Consider the following 19,597-nt stretch of genomic DNA (forward strand, 5'->3'; position numbering starts at 1 on the left):
CCAGAGAACCGATAATGGGTACTCAAACAAATACTGTACAGAAATGTTCATGGCATCACTTTTCACAAAAGTGGAATACAAAAGTCAAAACCTAGGAACCTCCCAAATGTTCATTAAGAGATGAATAGACACATAATTATATATTATTTTTTGGCCATAAAAAGGGATGACATGCTGATATATTCTACAACATGGATGAATCTTGAAAACATTATGCTAAGTGAAAGAAGCCAGACACAAAAGGTTGCATATTATATGATTTCATTTAGATGAAATAACCAGAATAGATAAATCTATAGAAATAGAAATCAGATTAGTGGTTGCCAGGATCTTGTAGGCAGGGGAGCAGTGAGGATTAACTGCTCAACACCTATGGGATTTTATTTGGAGGTGATGAAAATATTTTGGAACTAGCTAGAGGTTGTGGATGCACCAATATTTTGAATGTACTGCATGTCACTGGATTGTTCTCTACAACAGTTAAATCTGTTATGTAAATTTCCCTTTGATCAAGCAAAACAAGAAACACCACCTTCACTTAGGCAGTCATTAATCTATAATTCCTATCTTCTATAAATTCTCCAGATACTAGGAGTCCTCACTATTGTTGTTGCAAATCTTTAGAAGTGATTTCTGGAGTGAAGGGCTGTGGAGAGTAATGCATGAGGGGAGATTGAGGGAATCCACCAAGATCCGCATGTGAATGCTAATGAGGTAGAGCATTTACTGGGCTGTTTTTTCCTCGCTGAGACATGTGGGAAAACAGAAATGTCCCTCAGAGTTCTTTATCTGCTTTGCTTGTACTCAGGGGAAGGTTCTCATTACATTGGGTTTGAAGAGATAAAAGTAATAACAGAAAGAAAAATGAGAGGCTGACTAGGATACACACTTTTTTTGAAATAAGTCAGTTCATCCCAAATTCTTAGGCTATTTCCATGCCTGTTTGGTGAGTGGCAGAGAAGAGTTCGATAATTAAAAGATGAAGAAAATCATAAAACAAAACATTTTTTCACTGCCAGTGATGTCATACTTCCTTGAAATTCTGCCTCAGCAGATCAAAGGTAGACAAACAGCGTGGGCAGGAGGAAGGTGGGAGCGAGGGGAATGAATGCCCCCTGAGAGCTGTGAGTATCCTTTTCCCTTCCCCATGGCCAGAGCCTTCCATTTGGGATATAAATGTTTTTAAAACTTTCAATAATGACAAATGTACAGCAGAGAGAAGAGCTTTCTTTGCAGTGGGTTGCTTATCTGTGCTGACCTGTCAGCCCCCTCAGATGGGTGTGGGCCCCAATTCTCAGGGTTTTAGAAAGAATGTGTTAAAATGGGGTGGGGGTGGATGAGAGGAAGCTGAAATGTGTGCGGATGGTTTAACATGCAAATGCCCTAACTTTCTTTTTAGGTGGAGGATCAAGGTTGGGCTATTTTCACTTCTTTTCCACTCTCCCTCTTCCCATCCCAGTTTAGTTTCCAGGGGACTGTAGATGTGACAAGGGCTTTGTGTAGGGAATTCAGGCACATGAAAGGGCCAAGGAGACCCAGTTGAGGGAACAAACTTTTGGGGGTCAGCGGGGTCAGCTTAGAATAAATGTGTGGCATTGTTGTTATTAAGGACATGCTCTCAGCAGGGTGTCCTGCGCGGCGCACAACGCAGGCCTGTTGATTCAACACTGGAATATCTCGGAGGCCTCGCCTTGGGAGAAAGGGAACTGCAGCAGCCAAGCCTGCACCTTCCAGCACCAGACTTTCCCCAGAAGCACAAAGACCCGCTTTTTCCTAATTACAGAGACACTGCGCTTGTGCATAACCCAACATTAATTGATTAATTAACCAATGCATTAAAAGAAGAGTTTCTCTTAGCATTTTCCTCTTTTTTTTCTCTCTCACTTTTTCCCCCCCTCCACTCATGCACAATCCAGGTCATTGAAAGCCTCAGATGGAAACAGTTTCTTAACAGTGTTTGAAAACAGCCTTTGTTTCCATGCAAGTGGCGCAGGCCCTGTGTGGTGTCCTTCCAGAAAACATTTACCTCCGCAGAGGGGTGTGTGTGTAAAGATTAAATGAGAGAAGGTGGTTAACACAGTCTGAGCACATAGTCAGAGCTAACAAAATATTAGTTGTTGCTAGTATGCATTGCTCAGCCATGAAGAGGTCAGGGAGAAAGATGGGGGACACAAGTAGAGACTGTCCCAGTTGGGGTGGAAATCAGATTAGCAAGGAGGGGCCAAGAGGTGGGGCTAAGGTCTTGGCTAAGAATGAAGTCTTTTAGGCCAATGAGATGTAGAGAAGGGGTGTTTCTAAAACCTGAATTAAAGAGTGACTCGAAAGTTTAAAATACGAAATACATTTACCTAGAGGACCTCCCATTCTAAATTTTTAAAAAGCCATGTGAATTTGCCCAGGTCTGTCTTGAGGTAACAAGACTAAGACACATGAATTATTAAAGAACACAAGCGCTAAATTATGTTTTACTGACTATTGGAATTTTAGGGCATCGGAGGAGAAGTTGGACAAGATTACCACATGGGAACCCTTCCAAAACAAGTAACAGCAAAAAGAAGACAGAATGTTAATAGCATGCAATGAAAGGAGCAAGAAGCATTGGTCCTGCGGTCAGGAGTAGCACCTGAGAGGAGGTGGTTATGGATGTAGACCATCAGGTGGGCAGGAAGGAATGGTGATAACATTTAGAGTGTTGTCTATGAGTGTGAGAAACTGAATTTGGGGTTAAAGTACATAATAGTTTTGCATGTGAAGTGTGTGAGCAAGAAGACCAGCGAAAAAATATGGCTATACCATACATAAGGCGGTTGATGACAGCAGTGGTGGTGGTACAATGTGTGCGGAGTGTGTTTATGGAGTAGAGAGAGTAAAGTGATCTCAGAGAAATACAAAGAAAATAAATGATTGAGAAGGTGGCTGTCTGGAACTAGGCGTTAGAGAAAAGGGAAGAGACAAGAATATAACTCTAAATTTTGTGTCACAGGAAACTGTACAGTAGCAGCATTATTGAAAGAAACGTAGAATTTGGGGGAAGTTGTTGTATTGAAGGTAAAAGAAATTTAAATTGAACTCAAGTGGGAGTATAGGTAATGAATGTTGGATGGTGGTATTGGAGGAAAGGAAAAATATTAAGGTTTGGATAATCAAAACAAAATGAATTAATGGTAAATTTAAGAGACACATTGTAAGTTATCAAAAAGACTTCCTGGAAAAGTTAAACTAATAAAGAGGAAGTTGCATGATGTTTCTATTCATGAAAACTTAGGGTGAGAATATCCAAGCACAGAGTTGGAGTGTGAACAGTTGGCTGAGTGCCGGCCCAGGGCCACTCTCCCTGCATCACTCCTTCAATATGTCCTCTCTTTATGATGATGGAAAGGGCCGTGTGCAGATGTTTCCAGGAGTCACGAGAGCAACAACATCCAGCTTGTTTCACCTTGGAAGAAGATTTTGGGGAAATTATAGGACAAATCTGCATCACATACTAAAGATGAGATTATGAGGAGGAGAATTTGACTTTTGTGTATAGAAGGCAATAAATTGGTCCTATTTGTTCAGATATGTGATGGATTTTTACTGACCTCATATTTGCTGTTGACTTTGGTTATGGCCACTCTAAGTAATAAACTCATGCACTTTTATGCCCATGTTGCCTCATTTGAAGCCATCACTACATGGAATAAACCCTGAAAGAGAGTGAGCAAGTCACCCCAAATGGCCATGCTGTGAGTATCTAGAAGTATGACATAGGGCCTGAGTCAAATCTTAGGTCTGATGCCCCTGAGGGCAGAAACTGAGTCTGATCTATCATGACATCTCCAGAACCTAGAACAGTGCACAGCATATAGAAGATTCTCAATAAGTGAGCAAGTGAAACTTTAAAATTGGGACATTAGCTCTTAAATGAGCAATGTAAAAGGAACCATGTCACCAGGCTGCCACTTCTAAGCAACATGATGATTTTAGAATATACATGTGGCTGAATCAGAAACCAGAGTCACAAACAAACTGTTTTCAGTCATAGGAGGACTGTGTAGAAGGGACTGAATTTATTCCCTTGGCTGCTGGGGGTTAAAGCAGTGTGGGGAAGTACTGAGGTATGATATAGAAGGCAATCTAGGTTGTGATATTATGTGTGCCCATTGTAGACACCCCTGTTGACTATGCTGGGTAAAACCAATGGGTTACTACCATCAGAGAATTAAAAAAATATACTATATTAGTTATGCTGCTTACCTTCACCTCCCCACCCTGTAATTCCCTTACCTTGGCATAAATTATCTCAGCTATTTAACAAACATTAATTACACTAGCATGGGTCAGGAAGATAGTGTTAGTGATGCCATACAAATAAGATGTGGAGCTCTGTCTGTGTCTACAAACAAGTAGATAAGTGGCAACTGCTCTGTCCTAAAGAATCATAGGATGTATGGCCAGTCACTCACACATCCTTCCTCTCACCACTTACATCTCTGTGTCTTGGGCATATGTGCTGCTGAGATGGTGGTGATGTCTGTTCTCCTGTCAATATGACTGGAGTGCCAGAGGGCCAGAGATTCGGCTAATGTCCTCTTCAGAGGCACAGTGAAGGCAAAGGACTCTGGAGCTAAAAAGCCCTCTTTCTGAATGACTTCTGTGTTTTAAAAACCCAGAAAGAAAAGCAACACAATTTGCAAGGTAACCTTCTGCCAACAATACAGCTGTGGGAACTCCGCCAAGTCCTGGCATGGCTGCCCATGCCAGCCCATGATTAATGATGTCATTGCTAGCAAGATGAGACCCCAAGTGAATGAGCTTGGCTTTTAACAAAAGCCTTGACTAAGCAGTAAACTGACCAGAGGGATAACCAACTGCAGAGTGTTCCAAACAGAAACTCAAAAAAGAACACCCATCCAGGGTGTGGGCAGAAGCAGAATCTGACAGGAAAGAAATGACACCACCATTTGGAGATATTCAAGGTTGTTTCCTTCACTGTACATGGGAAGTACATCACTGGAGCAGTCTCCTTTATCAGGTGCAGATATTAAGACCCAGAAGGTAAGGGACTCCCTCTTTGGCCAGGTAAGTGGGTGGAAAAGCGGCACTGGATCCGGCACTCTCTCTCTCTACTATGCCACACAATTTTCATAAAGCTCAGTAAGGTCTTATATCCTGGCCACAGCAGCCATTTCCTAGTCGGGAAATTCATCACAGACATGCATAACTTTCTGCTTCTCCATTCATCCATGAGTTACTGAATTTCATCAAAAGATTCATTTTTTTCAAGAGGGAGTCACTTCCTACGTTCTCTCATGTTGGAGAAAGACTACTTGCTGTTTTCTTTTTTTTTTTTTTTTTTTTTTTTTTTTTTTTTTTTTATTTTTATTTTTTTAAAAATATATTTTATTGATTTTTTACAGAGAGGAAGGGAGAGAGAGTTAGAAACATTGATGAGCTGCCTCCTGCACATTTCCTATTGGGGATGTGCCCGCAACCCAGGTACATGCCCTTGACCAGAATCGAACCCGGGACCTTTCAGTCCGCAGGCCGACGCTCTATCCACTGAGCCAAACCAGTTTTGGCGAAATGTACTTGTTTAAACAATCCAGATGCTGGCCTGGGTTAGAAGGTACTTAAGTGGCTTATTTGCGATTATTGTAGAATTGCTCGCTACACATTTTGACTTGCACGAGTAATTGTCCCCGCTTTGCATTAAAAATCCACACACTAATGAAAATGGGAAGAAAAAAACTTCTCAATACCCGTTCTTGTCTCCTATTTTATCCATTCCCAGTCCCACACGAAGATCACGTTTATCCACGCAGGACAATATAGTACTGTATTCCGATTTCTGGTAACAGCAACAAAGAAAAAGGCCTTTTCATTGACTTGAGAGGAAGATGGTTCCGGTCACACTGAAACCTAAGGAGCACGTCCACCGTGCTCTCTGGATGTGTGGGGGGCATGATAGTTACTGCTGTACAAGGAAGAGTCCTGTCCCCCCAAGTTCATGTGTTGTAATCCTAACCCCGGAAGCGATGCTATTGGGGAGCCTCATGGAAGAGCGCCTTTGCCCCGTGGGGGGCAGCCCCCCTAGTGTGGGAGACACCTGCTTTGTTTCTTTTGTTTTTTTCTATATTTCTGATCATATTTCTTGCCCTAAAGTCTACCATCTGATATATTTTTTAAAATTTTGTTTTATTGCTTAAAGTATTACAAAGAGTATTACATATGTCTCCTTTTCCCCCCCCCTTGACCTTCCCCTGGCCTCTCCTACCCACCACCTGCCTCGTTTTGAGAACTCCAGAGGCACAGAGGGAAGTGTCTCACCATGTGATAGGTGTCGCTGGCCATTCTTTGGGCAAAGGACACACTCTGGAGGTGGCCCCTGCTGGCCAGGGGCAGTTTAGACTTCTGCTGGCATTGCTGAGATTGAAAGCCATGACTAACCACTGCCCCCAGAGTAGAGCCTGGAGTCCCCTCCTCATTGTGGCTGGTAAATTGCTAGTTGGATGGTACCAGGGTGACTCAGTGACCCTGCTGGCCTTTGGGATACCCAGAGAAGGAGACAACATGTGAAATCACTGGGATTGTATTCCCATTAGTCTCCAAGGGGAGGTGACAGGTGTGCCTCCTCTTCCCGCCTTCTTTTTCTTCTCTGCCTAACACCCCATCTGTGTCTTTTAAATGCACCCCTGTTTTCATTCTTGAACAATGTAGCTGGGTATAATATTGTTGGATCATACTTCCTTCTCTTAGACCTATAGACACTGCTCTATTTTCTTACCATGTTGAATATTATTTGTGGAGAACCCTGAGGCCAGCATGACAATATTTGCTTTACAGATGGCATAATATTTTTTCCTAGATACATTTTTTCCTAGTTTTTTTAGCATTGTATTTCAGTATTATAACCTGAATTTGTCTACTGTTGATTGCATGTCAATTTTTTTAACTGAAGTGATTTCTTCAACTGCAGTTTCAAATCTTTTTATTAATATATATTTTTATTGATTTCAGAGAGGAAGGGAGAGGGAGAGAGGGATAGAAATATCAATGATGAGAGAGAATCATTGATTGGTTGCCTCCTTCACACCCCCTACTGGGGATCAAGCTGCAACCCGTCATGTGACCTTGACTGGAATTGAACCTGGAACCCTTCAATCCACAGGCCTATGCTCTATCCACTGAGCCAAACCAGCTAGGACTCAAATTTTTATTTCAATGAAATGCCCATTTATTTTGTTATTACATATATTTTCCATTCAATTACTTGGGTTCTTTACTTGAGGAATAGCAGTTATCCCTTTAACTCATATAGAGGTATTGGTATATTTTAGTTTTCAAGTGCTTTCTCACCTTTCAAGCTGATGTGTGGGACACTTGATATGTGGGAAAACACTTGAAAACTAAAATATACCAATACCTCTACATGAGTTACCCACTCACAGCAAGTCAATAATTGGAATAATCTCTCTTGAGACCTCTCCAGAACCTTGCACAAAGAGCTGAGGTTGATTTTTTTCTGCTGGGGGAGTCCAGGAGGCAGACTTGTTCTCAATATAAGGAGCGATATGCTTTATCCAGCAAAGGAAGAGACTGTCTTAGGAAGTGGTAAAGTCCTTATCTGCCTGTCTACAGTCTTACAGTGGAAAGTTGGACGCGGTGATCATAAGGATGCCTTCCAGCCTTGTGGCCCTATGAAGAAAAACATCAAGTAGGGTCCTTGCCATTTCAGTCTTTGGTCAAGGAGGCACTGCAGGGCTGGTGGGTAATCTGGCTTCCTCTCTGCCAGTGGCTGCTCCACAGTAGAACCTTTTATTCTGAATCTTTACCTGGTGACAGATGTCAGAAACAAGTTAAAAAACAAACAAACATGCCCTAACCGGTTTGGCTCAGTGGATAGAGCGTCGGCCTGCAGACTAAAGGGTCCCAGGTTCGATTCCGATCAAGGGCATGTACCTTGGTTGCGGGCACATCCTCAGTAGGGGGTGTGCAGGAAGCAGCTGATCGATGTTTCTCTCTCACTGATGTTTCTAACTCTCTATCCCTTTCCCTTCCTCTCTGTAAAAAAAATCAATAAAATATATTTAAAAAACAAACAAAAAAAACAATAAAAAGCAACAACACTGTAAGGCCAGGGCCCATGTGACAGAAGCCTTATTTTAGCTACTTCCGCTAAGAATGAGATAGTGTCCTGTCAAGTTTAAAAAAAAATTTGACAATGGAAGTTTTAAAATATGTTCTCCTTATTTCTTTTCCTCCAATGACAATTATAAACTGTACACTTGCTAAGATAAAAAATCAGTATTGACCTTTTCGGCTACTCTATTACCAGTGTCTAGCATTGGGCTTGACAGCCAGTTAAATACCTAATATTTACTAAATAAACAAATAAAAGAAGTAACAGATTTGAATTAACAAGTTTTCAAGCTAGAAAATAAAGAAATGCTGTATCTCCTATTTCCATGAAGCCTGTATCACTAACGTTTTAACCAGCCCTCAAACTTTCGTTTGGATAACTCGCATGATTTTGTTTGTTTTAGTAAGTGTGAGAACACTAGTAACGCCTTAAGGTTCTTTGGCTTAATAAAAGCCCCTGGAGAGGTGGTGTTTGCAGAGAGAGATGCTCTGGGGGCTTGTGATGGTGCAGGGTGGCAGTGCGGGGTGGCGGTGCGGGGTGACGGTGTGGGATGCTGGGGTGAGGTGGCTGGGCAGGGTGACGAGAGAGGGTGGTAGAAGACTATGGAGTAGTAGAGTGGACTAGGGCCCGGTTTGGATCATGGCTTTACCGCCTAAGTGGTGTTTGATATATACTTAAAAGCCCTCTGAGGTTTAGTGTTTTTACCTGCAAGATAGTAAACTAATACCTCATAGAATAGTTATGAGAATCAGGAAAACCTTGTTATAGAAGGCATTCAGGATGTTACCTAGCATAGGTTATTGGTGAAGCTGGCACTCCCATATCTGTTGCCTTTGCCTCCAGTTCCATCTCCACCGCTGTTGTGGATGGAGGAGGGGAAGGCATTAATCTTGGTGCCTGGACAGTTCCATGCAGTGGAATTGTTTTCAGTTGACCCTCCCAAACTGCTCCCTGACACCACACTCATGGTGCCATAAGTGGAGAGAGGAAAATCGCTCACTCTCCCAAATGAATCCACATTGGGTTTTAAGAGGGAGGAGGGAGATGTATTAAACTTGCCACCCAAAAGGAGCAAATTTTGATCCTGACTGCACTGGCTCTGAGGAGTGGGCAGACTTCATCTTACACACTTGGGTCTTTTAAGACAATGCACAGTTCCATGAGACTGATTGATTAAGTTGCCTTTGCTCATCCTCGTAAAGTCAATTTACAAATCCAACCTCTCTGAAGTCCAATACCCCAATATACTGCCCACAGCCTGTCCATTCCCACGTGACACAACCTGGTCAAGAGTTTTATGATGGAATGAATCTCGGTGAGGGAATCCCTGGGTCCTGAGGGAGAGTCAGCCACGGCAGGAGGTTTGTGCCGATTAAGTAGTCAGCCCAGATGCCCGGTGAGGAGAAGGCTGGTCCAGCTCACAGCCATCCAGACCTCAGGGCTGACACCAATTGCAACTTGAAGCTTGCTCAAAGAAAAGACACCTCTCAAAATCATGAAGATATTTAACTCCCTAAAAGAAAGTGGCTCTGTCTACAGGTGTAAGGAAAGGCTCCTGCACACAACGATGCTTCCCTGCAGTTTCTTTTGAGTGCCTGCCATGAGTCAGAGACTGTCCAGAGGGCGGGATAAAATAGTGCACATGGCTGACAAAGTCTGCTTTCATGAAACACGGATTCTAGTGAGAGGAGGGGGGAGAGAGACCAAAACAAGTACAAAATCAACAACATTGCCAATAGGTTATAAGGAAGATGCAAATAATACAAGATGATGGGATAAAGGGTGATTGGGCGAATGCTTACATCCACTGGTCAAGTATGGCTGCATGGAGGAAGAGCTGAAAACTGGGAAGAGAAAGACCTCACAATGTGAAGATCAGAAGGAAAGAAGTTGCAGGCAAAGAGAACAGCTAGTGCAAAGGTCTTAGCACTGGGGTGAGCTTGAAGTTCTAATGGGTGACTACTACACCCGAGGGGTGAAAAGGCACAGAAGAACCCTGGTCAGTGTGCTGAATGGTTAGAGTGTTGGCCCACATATGGAAGGGTCAGGGATTTGATTCCCAGTCAAAGGCATGTACCTGGGTTGCATGTTTGACTCCCAGACCGGTCTGGGCCTGTGTAGGAGGAAATCAATCGATGAGTCTTTCACATCAATGTTTCTCTCTCTGTGTCTCTCAACCTCCCTCCAACTCTCTCTAAAATCAATGGACAAAATGCCCTTGGGTGAGGATTAACAACAACAAAAAGACATGGAAGAGGGTAGCAGCAGATCAGTCAGTACCTAGGGGCCAGATCAGGCAGCATGTGGTAAACTTTGGTAAGAGGTGTGAATGTCCCTTTTAAAATCGTGTCTCCCAGAGGTGGCCTGGGGTGGAGAACAGTGGAAAATAATAACTCAGAAGGAGGACAAAGGCATGCATGAGAATTAAAAGGTTAAGATGGTCTACGTAAACTAGAGCCAGCCAATCTAAACCCCAGTTCTGAATTTAATCCCTATCTATGCAATTAAGTGCTACCAACCCTCCTGAAAATCTGTATAAATTAATCTTATTGCCAGTGGCTCTCCCTCTGTAAGCTGGATTTACTCCGGTCCTGTTGACAGGAATTTCCTGGTTAGAAGTTAAATGGGAGGTCATGGGGAATGGTCAGCAGCCAGGTTTTGACACCCGTTCATCTCTTAACTAATTGCCCAAGGCCTTTGCCTGATCAGAGATTGATCTTTCATCTGTATGTTGACCAGTGTGTGCTAAAGGATCTCCAAAGTCCGTGCTAACAGTCTGCGGTTGTATGATTTCATGACATCTGGTGGAAGCTCATATGGATTGTGTTATAGAAAATTAAACACATTTGATCTCTTCACAGAAAAGGCCTTATTAATAGCTGAGAAAGCCACAGGCCAGCGGCCACATTGTAAGCGCCGAATCAGGTAAATGCCATGCAAGGATTGACAGCCTCCTGCATGGAACCCATTCCAACCCCAGTGGACCAGGAGAGCCTTGCTTTCCTCTTTTATCCCCAACACTGCTTCCAAATTTTTCAGGAAAGCATTCTCTTTTCCACAATGCAAGACAATTGCAAAATGAAGAGAAATGGATTACCCCATTCTGCTACTAATTTGGCAGCTGGAAAGTAAAAGGTAATAAAATGCCTGAACCCATTATGGAAGTTTCTGAGACTATTGCTGATGGTTAGGCGCCCTCTACTGGCCGGCTCAACAGCAAACCACCAAAGGCTGAGAACTTTATTTTATTTTTTTTAAATTCTGGGACGCCTGCTTCCTAGGTGACCTAGAATGCAAATATTTGTCTTCAAGGATTTCCAAAAGGAAAACAAGCTGACAACAGGCCATTCCTCATTCAAGAGAAATCCCTCCTTGCCTTTACAAACACTAGCGGTGTCTCAGAAAAATTTTAATTGAAACGAACAACAGAAAGAGCACCCTGGGCTCAGAGATGGAAAATACTGCTTTTATAAACTTTTCCGATGGAATGAAAACATCCATTAAAAATAAAATCTTACTGTAATTTAAAAATATTCATTTAAAAAATTATGGCCTTTAGGGTTGTAGGGAAGAAAAGAAGGTTAGCATTCCCAGAATAGAAATGGGAAACATCTTAGTGACCCAGGCACATGTACATGATTAAGGAACTGCTACCTGCCTTGTGGCTTTGACTGAGCCTGGAAGGTGGTGTTGGGTGCTGGGTGAGTACAGAATTCAGTCAGACTTGCTTTGACCTCTCATTCTGCTACTTCCTGGAACAGTTACTGAAAGGCCCTGACGTTCCTAGTCTATGTGACATTCTCTCAAGTTTTTCAGCACAGTGTACAGATAAGTCCACTGGATTCAGTCTCCTGCCATCAGAGCCATTGTCCTCATTCAGTAGGAACACAAAAGGACTCCAGAGTAGATTATAGAGCTTATTTATTTATTCCCTCATTTGTGCTTATGGAGTGGCCTCTCGTCAGGGCACTGAGCTGAGTACTTAGAACAATGAATTAGAGTGCACCCTGCCCTCAAGATCAGATCTAAGAGGAAGAACAAGATATGTGGCATCTGTGATAAGGCAGAGAGGTGCCAACGACCTGAAAGTACGTCTGATCAATAGGAGTCCCCAAAAGATAAATCATTTCCAGTTCTCAGGAACCAAGGAAGGCTGTCCTTCCGGTGTTACAGTAAGTATTTCTACAATTTCTGAGCTTCCCTGAGCACTAAAGATAAGAGACAGAGTACTTTAATAATTCTGTTAGAGAGCTTGGGAAGTATTAGTAATAATGATATAAAAAAACCAAAGAATTGAAAAATAAGGCAATTACAAACTTACAGAAAAATTGTACTAAAAGGAAAGCATATTTGTAGTTCACTACTTGGCTCAGTAATGAATAATACTTACATTATTATGATAACGTAAGCTTAAGCTGATAAATTAACCAAAAAGTATGATTTCACTATATTGGAAAGAGAAAAAGAACAATATATATATATATATATATATATATATATATATATATATATGCGCATATAAGGGAATTAAATGTTCACTTTAACAAGTTAATAGATAATGTATATAATCATTATATTAAGAAATATAGCCCTATAAATATAAGATTTGGTAGTGTGGAGGACTAGACTAAAAGAATCAGCTGGAAGTTGAAGGTGGTTGTTTTGAGGGCAGGGCTCAGGGAAGGGGTGGTGCTGAGGGATGGTGATTTTTATGATGAGCATGGCCAGCTATTTAACTTTTTAAAACATCTATGTACATTTAGTTAAATAAAAATTTAATAAAAAAGGAGAGGGGTCATACAGTAGACACTTGTTTGTTGGTTGGGTTTTGTCCGTCCATCTTCCCACACTTACTTGGGAATATAACCTTTGTTTTCTCAACACATTTTTACTCCTCTACTTATAAAGACATTGTTCCTATGGAAGGTTGCATTTTCTCACATACCTATATTCCCTGGCCGCAACTGATGGTCCAGATTCAGAAGGGAAAGCAGGGGGAGGGTGGTGGGAGAGAGTTAGATGGAGATACAGGTGTGTGTGTGTGTGTGTGTGTGAGAGAGAGAGAGAGAGAGAGAGAGAGAGAGAGAGAGAGAGAGAGGGAAAGAGAGAGAGGTGGGGTGTGGAGGGTGAGAGAGAACAAAATGGCACACAGAAACACAAAATGAGAGAAAGTTGAGTGGTGTTGGAATCCCTGGCTCCATTTAATCCTGAGGATCAGCATTATTCTTGCCTTTCCAGTAATCTATATATATGAAAGCCTAAGCAACTATTCAGCTGTTCGATCTGTAGCTATGATGCATACTGGCCACTAAGGGGTAGATGCTCCGACTGGTAGTTAGGTTAGCTTGCTGCTGAGGTCCGGCCAATCAGGACTGGGCAAGACAGCCCTGATCAGTCCTGCTCGGGACTGGGTGAGACTGGCTGGACACGCCCTGGAGCCCTCACGTGGTTCCTCCCGGGCCCCAGTTGTGCACCAGTGGGGTCCCTCGGCCTGGCCTGTGCCCTCTCACAATCCAGGACCCCTCAGAGGATGTCAGAGAGCTGGTTTCAGCCCAATCCTTGCAGGCCAGGCCCAGGGACCCCACTGGTGCACAAATCCATGCACCAGGCCTCTAATTTGTTATAAAGCTTATTTCAAGTAGAAAACCCCATACATTCTTTACACTTTCTTTTCTCAGTTGTTTTGAGATTGTTTGTGTGTTTTCTTCTCTGCAGAGGACAGTGGTCACACTCCTTATCTAAAATGGCACCTGAGTAGCAGCCTGGTGGGGGCAGCCTCTTCAAACCTCTCAGGAAACACCACTGATGACACGGCGGGGGCTTTAGATGGGGTCTTTCCTGTGACTAGAGGGCAATTTCATCTTTTATTTTGAGAGGAACCGTTGCTTACAAGGCAGGTGAAGATGAACTGAGAAGCGGCTCAGCTGGGGAGAAAGAGCCCTGAAAAGGCAGGGAGATGTACCAGCAGCAATCCAGAGTCCATGCAAACCAAACTGTGGGCACCTGGGTGCCCAGCGCATGAGCCACTCTTTCTGAGGCAGAAAAAGTGCAGTTGTCCCTTCTCCTCCTCTCAGACTCGCCATCTGCCTTTCTTTCTTCTTTCCCTCTACATCTTCTGCATGGATTTAATTTCTCTTAACTGAGGTAACATTGGCTAATAGCATAGATAAGTTTCAGGTGTACAACGTTGCAACTCAGTATTTGCATGTACTGTAGTGTGCTCATCACCAAAAATCTAGGTTCCATTAGTCACTACTCCACACTTAACCTTCACTCATTTCACCCTCCACATACTCAGCCCAGCCTCTCTAGTGACTTCCATTCTGTCGTCCGTATCTATGCAGTTGTTTGTGTTTTGTTTGCTCAGTTCTTCCTTCTTGTTTGTTTGCTGTATATTCCACATATGTGTGAAATTATATGTATTTTGTCCTTTCAGTCAAATATGGCAATATTTCATCATTTTTATGGCTGAGTTCTATTATATTGTGTATACAGTTGACCCTTGAACAATGTGGGGGTGAAGGCCACTGACCTCCAAAATGTAACCATTGTTGTCCCTCGGGTATTCACAGGGATTGGCTCCAGGACCACTACAGATACAAAACCCACAATTGCTCAAGTCCTCCTTATAAAACAGTACAGATTCATGCTCACAGTTGGCCCTTTGCACTAGTGGTCTCCCAACCTCGGATCATAAAGATTTCAGGAATTTGTTGAAAAAAATCTGTGTAGAAGTGGACCCATGAAGTTCAGACCCAAGGCATTCAAGGGTCAACTGTATATGCCACATCTTCTTTATCCAATTCAGTCAATGTACACTTAGGCTGTTTTGAACACGGATGCATATATTTTTTTCAGGTTAGTGTTTTTATATTCTTCAGATAAATACCCAGTAGTAAAATCGCTAGATTATATGGTAGTTCTTATTATTTGAAGAACCTCCATATTGGCTGTACCAGTTTACAATCCATTTTTTTTTCCCAAGGGAGACATACAGATAACCAATAGGCACATGAAAGATGTTCAATATCACTGATTTTGGGGGTGGAAAAAATGCAACTCAAACCACATTGAGATATCACTTCATACCTATTAGAATGGCTACTATCAAAAAGTCAAGAAATAACAAGTGTTGGGGTGGATGTGGAGAAACGGGAACCTGCTGCCTTTGTAAAATCTATTTGGAAACTAAATCTGTGCAAACATTGGGCGTAAAGTTGCAAGAATGACTGGTTATGGTGCAACATGTTCTAAGAGGAAAAGCCTCGCCAAGGAAAGAATGGGCGGGGGGAGGGGAAGAGATGGGAGGAGCCAGGGCAGTCAAAGCTACTAATTCTACTTCTCATGAGGCTCAGAGATCAAGATAGCTGCATACGGAAAAGATGTCAAATTTGTAGAATAGAGCAGCTCTGCATGAAAACCTGCTAGAAATTATGCTTTGAGGAGTCAGAATAAAAAAGGGAAGAGGCATAATTGATGCTGAAAAAGAAATTAAATCCATGCAGAGGATGCAGAGGGAAAGATCCACAGGAAATGATGAGAAAGGAAATGACAGACATGGAAGACCACGAGTGGAGATCAAAGGGAGAAAGGGCTGGAATAAATGAATCATAAGCAATTATTTTTTTTAAAAAAAGCAAATCGAGTCTCAATTCTCCAAAGTTAGAAAAAAATCTATAGACAGATTGCAAGTTCCCATGCTGTCCTAGGCAATGCAATAGGAATATATTCCCTTAATTCTGGAGTAATGTTTAAATTAAAAAGAGCAATACAATTTTAAAGCACTTCAGGAGAAAGAAAAGGTTATGTGTGAAAGTAGAAATAAACAGGCTGAACTGTAGGTTCTCATCTGCAGTACTAATGCCCAAGACAACAGAGCTTGGAGCAAACACTACTGAGATGTAAGCTGTCTTTTATAAATTAAGACAATAAAGGATATTTTTATTTAAAAAGATCCATGAAAACCAATTATTTAAAAATTGTTTCCAACTAACTAGGGATACTAAAAGTATTGCAAGCTCAAAAATGAGAGTCATCTCAAAGTGTGATGAGATTCAGCACTAAAACCAGGGAATCATAGACCACATTTACCTCTCCAGGAAAGATGGAAATCTACATGTAAAACTGAATCTAAAATCAAAACATCTGTTCCTTTAAAAATAATGTAAAATTCATGATTATATGAAAAAATATGAGTTTAAAACGTCAGCTAATATTAACAAAGACTGAGAAATGTGAGGAGAAGGGAAAGTGTAGGATTGTGTACTCAAAAGATCATTTCCTTCTTGACTCTGAGAATTAGTTCATGTAAAGAAAAAGATGGCTTTTGAAATATTAAAAGATAAACATCAAAGAAAGTAAAAGCAAAGAAAACACAGTTCATGGAGCAAATAGGAGTAGCAAATGAAACAGCATAAAACAATATTTAAAGTGTATAAAAGTATATGTCAGAACATGAAATAGACCTTTTGTGCTAATAAACATTGATGTTAAGCACCTCTCTTAAAAGGCAACGACTCTCAAGTTGTTTTCCCAAAATCTAGCCAATTACTCTCTATGAAAGAACACTCAAAACAAAGGTATACAGAACATTTAAAGTAAAATAGTATTGGACAAAGATACATTGGGCCAATTCAAACAAAAAGAAGGACGGGTTACAAGCATATACATCAGACACCAACTTTCAGACAAAAACACAGCAGGGAGCAAAAGTTCACTTCTTTTGATGAATGATACCAATGTTTATGAGATTAATTAAAATAGCAAGACAAATTTAACAAAACCGCTAAAAAAGAGCACACAGTAATACTTGCAGATATTAACATATTTCTCTATTCAGAACAATTCAAACAAGCAGAAATTAAACACATACATAGAAATAACAAGATTTATTTCTACTTTTACACCTCTTACATATGAACAATAAAACTTAATATTAAAATCTGTAGAATAGTTATTTTAATCAAATATTTCAGGTCACAAAAACATTTCAAATTTAAAAAATAAAAAAATGGTACAGCCTTCTTTCTTATTTCATTTTTAGACCAGAGTAGACTAAAACTTAAAATGATCAAAGTATTAAGCCATAGAAATAGAAATATTAAAACTATTCTTCTAAATAATTTATGAACAAAAATAATCCATACCACAATTACAAAATAGAAATATAAAGGGACTATTACACTGAAAATTTTTTTTTTCCAATTTGCATCTTATGTAGAAAAATGATTGTTAGGAAAGATATCAATGTGTTAAGAGTAATTAGCTTTGGGTAGCATTTATTTTGTTTGCGTATGTGAATTTGTTTATATGCGTGCATTGCTGATCTACATGGAATGGAGACTTGGTAGAGAGCATATGTTTATATTTTTTGAAGTTGAAAACTATCTGAGGCAGTCACATCTCTCAATCATGAGCCATAGGTACTTGCAGCTGCTGCAGGATGGGTTCATGAAGCAGGAGAGGCAATCTGGGCTAGGCACCAACAGCAACTATTGCAGTCCACCCCTTTACCACTCAGCTCTATGTGCTTCTTTCTGACTGTAACATTCCCTTCACCTAGATACAGGTTCTCTAGGATTCTGATGGGTCACAATTTCTGGGGAAACTTATAACAGCATGGATTATACCCTGTTGCAGTACTTGGTCTCAAGGCCTAACTGACTTTATCTACTTCCCACTTACAGGTATACCTGGGCATGGGGGTTACCAAAAACACCTCCATGATTGCCTTATTTAGCCACAATTCCACCTCCTGAGCTCCTGAGTATGATCAGACCTCAGCCCTTCTCAATATACATGGTAACTACTTTTTTGGCTGCTGGTCTACCAACACAAGGAATCCAGAGTAACTATATGGTAGCTACAGCTTTAAGCTTACTTGAATTATTACTGTGTCTTTTGATGGAAGTACAGGCCTTTCAGGAACCAGGACCTTGAAAGTCATAGACTCAAGAGCAGGAAGCACAAATTTTCAGAAGGTTACTGGGAATGATAGTTATAGGGGGTACTCCGACTTTCACTGCTTGGTTCCTGGACCCATGGATTCTACCTATTGGAGATGGAATCTATTGGACCATGGGCCCCATTCTTAGAAGGTATCATCTCAAAGTTGATGCGTCAGCCATCCTTTTAAGAGGCGGCCATTCTACTGTTCTATCAGGTTGATAGTTTCTAGATGAGACAGTATGTGGTAAGACTAGTGGATGCCCTGCTCACATGCCCACTTCCAGGCCTCCTTTGCCGACTGTTGGGCTACAAGATCCCATTTAGAAGATCAAACTTTCTCTAAGCCTTTGGAGTAATGGTGCTGACTTAGAAATTATACGTAGGAAAGGCAAATTGTTACCAAGAATAAATGTAAATCTTACTTTATATGACTTGCTCTTAGCAAACTAGAAGGCGTCCAATCTAATTGAACAGCCAACTGTTGCTACTTGGTCTGATTTATGGAACTATATCATATATACTCAAGGTTGGTCTTTTCTACTGGCAGGTTGGACATCAATAGAAGTCCCCATCTTGATGACAGAGAGCCAATATTGTGGGGCCCATGAACAGGCTCTATTTCTACTATCATGGCAATTCCATGTTTGAGCTCATTATCTAAAGAATGCAGTGTCAGAGGTTGGCTGTCATCACTGTTCTGTGGTGGTAATGAAATACAATACAAAAATCATCACATTTGATGTGCCCACTCACACATATCCATTCACATATCTCTTCCTTAGACCTCCTTGTCTCTCCTTCCAGTATTATTTCTTCTAGGCCATTGGCCATGAGTCCATACATATTCTAACCTCAGATCAATGAGGATGGTCATGAGGACTACCTGAAGCTCTGCCCACTGCAAGGACTTCTTTTCATTTCTGTTTTGCAGGGCCACCCCTAAGTGGGGCTATAGTGCAGAATTTCATTTTTAGTTCATACAAACCTACTGAGCTGACTCCAGAGTTTCTCTCCTCTGCCAGCTGGGCATAGGAAGTGATTCATGGCATCAAGAATGTGAGCTGAGGGAGAGGTATCAGCATAATAAAGAACAGTGACATGGGATTCTGGTAGCTAGTTCTTGAACCTGTTCTGCTTCATTCTGGAATGTACCACTCCTACCTTAAAGTGACCTCCCAGGCCTTATGACTTGGTAGGTCTGACAGAATTCAGATCAATTTGTGCAGTTCTGGTTCCAAGGCCATTGGATGCCCATGATTAGATTTTCTGGCTTTATCAGGAATCAGTAGTAGGCCAGTTTTTTGAGTGTGCCCATGTGGCTTTAATGGTATATAGTACTTTGTTGCAGATGGTATGGCTTTGCTCAAGAACCCAAGAATTCATAGAAAATCTTATGAACTTACTACTGGGATTTGCTAGAGACTCTATAAAGCAATCCAAGTGGCCAGACTGCTTATGCTGCAGCCTGAATCTGCTTCAGAACATTTTATTGCTCTGGACCTTCTTAAAACTATGAGCCTTTGGCAT

At 41.4% G+C, this 19,597-nt stretch overlaps 1 non-coding gene across 1 annotated transcript; it reads left to right on the top strand.

Annotated features, from left to right (window-relative positions):
• The first annotated feature begins 11,680 nt into the window (after window positions 1-11,680).
• Window positions 11,681-11,801, top strand: LOC132219480 (U6atac minor spliceosomal RNA). Its single transcript, XR_009449481.1, has one exon. It is a non-coding gene; the product is annotated as a U6atac minor spliceosomal RNA (small nuclear RNA).
• Window positions 11,802-19,597: the final 7,796 nt, after the last annotated feature.

The sequence above is a fragment of the Myotis daubentonii genome, chromosome 16, assembly GCF_963259705.1.
Source record: "Myotis daubentonii chromosome 16, mMyoDau2.1, whole genome shotgun sequence".
In the NCBI taxonomy this organism is placed as follows: Eukaryota; Metazoa; Chordata; class Mammalia; order Chiroptera; family Vespertilionidae; genus Myotis; species Myotis daubentonii.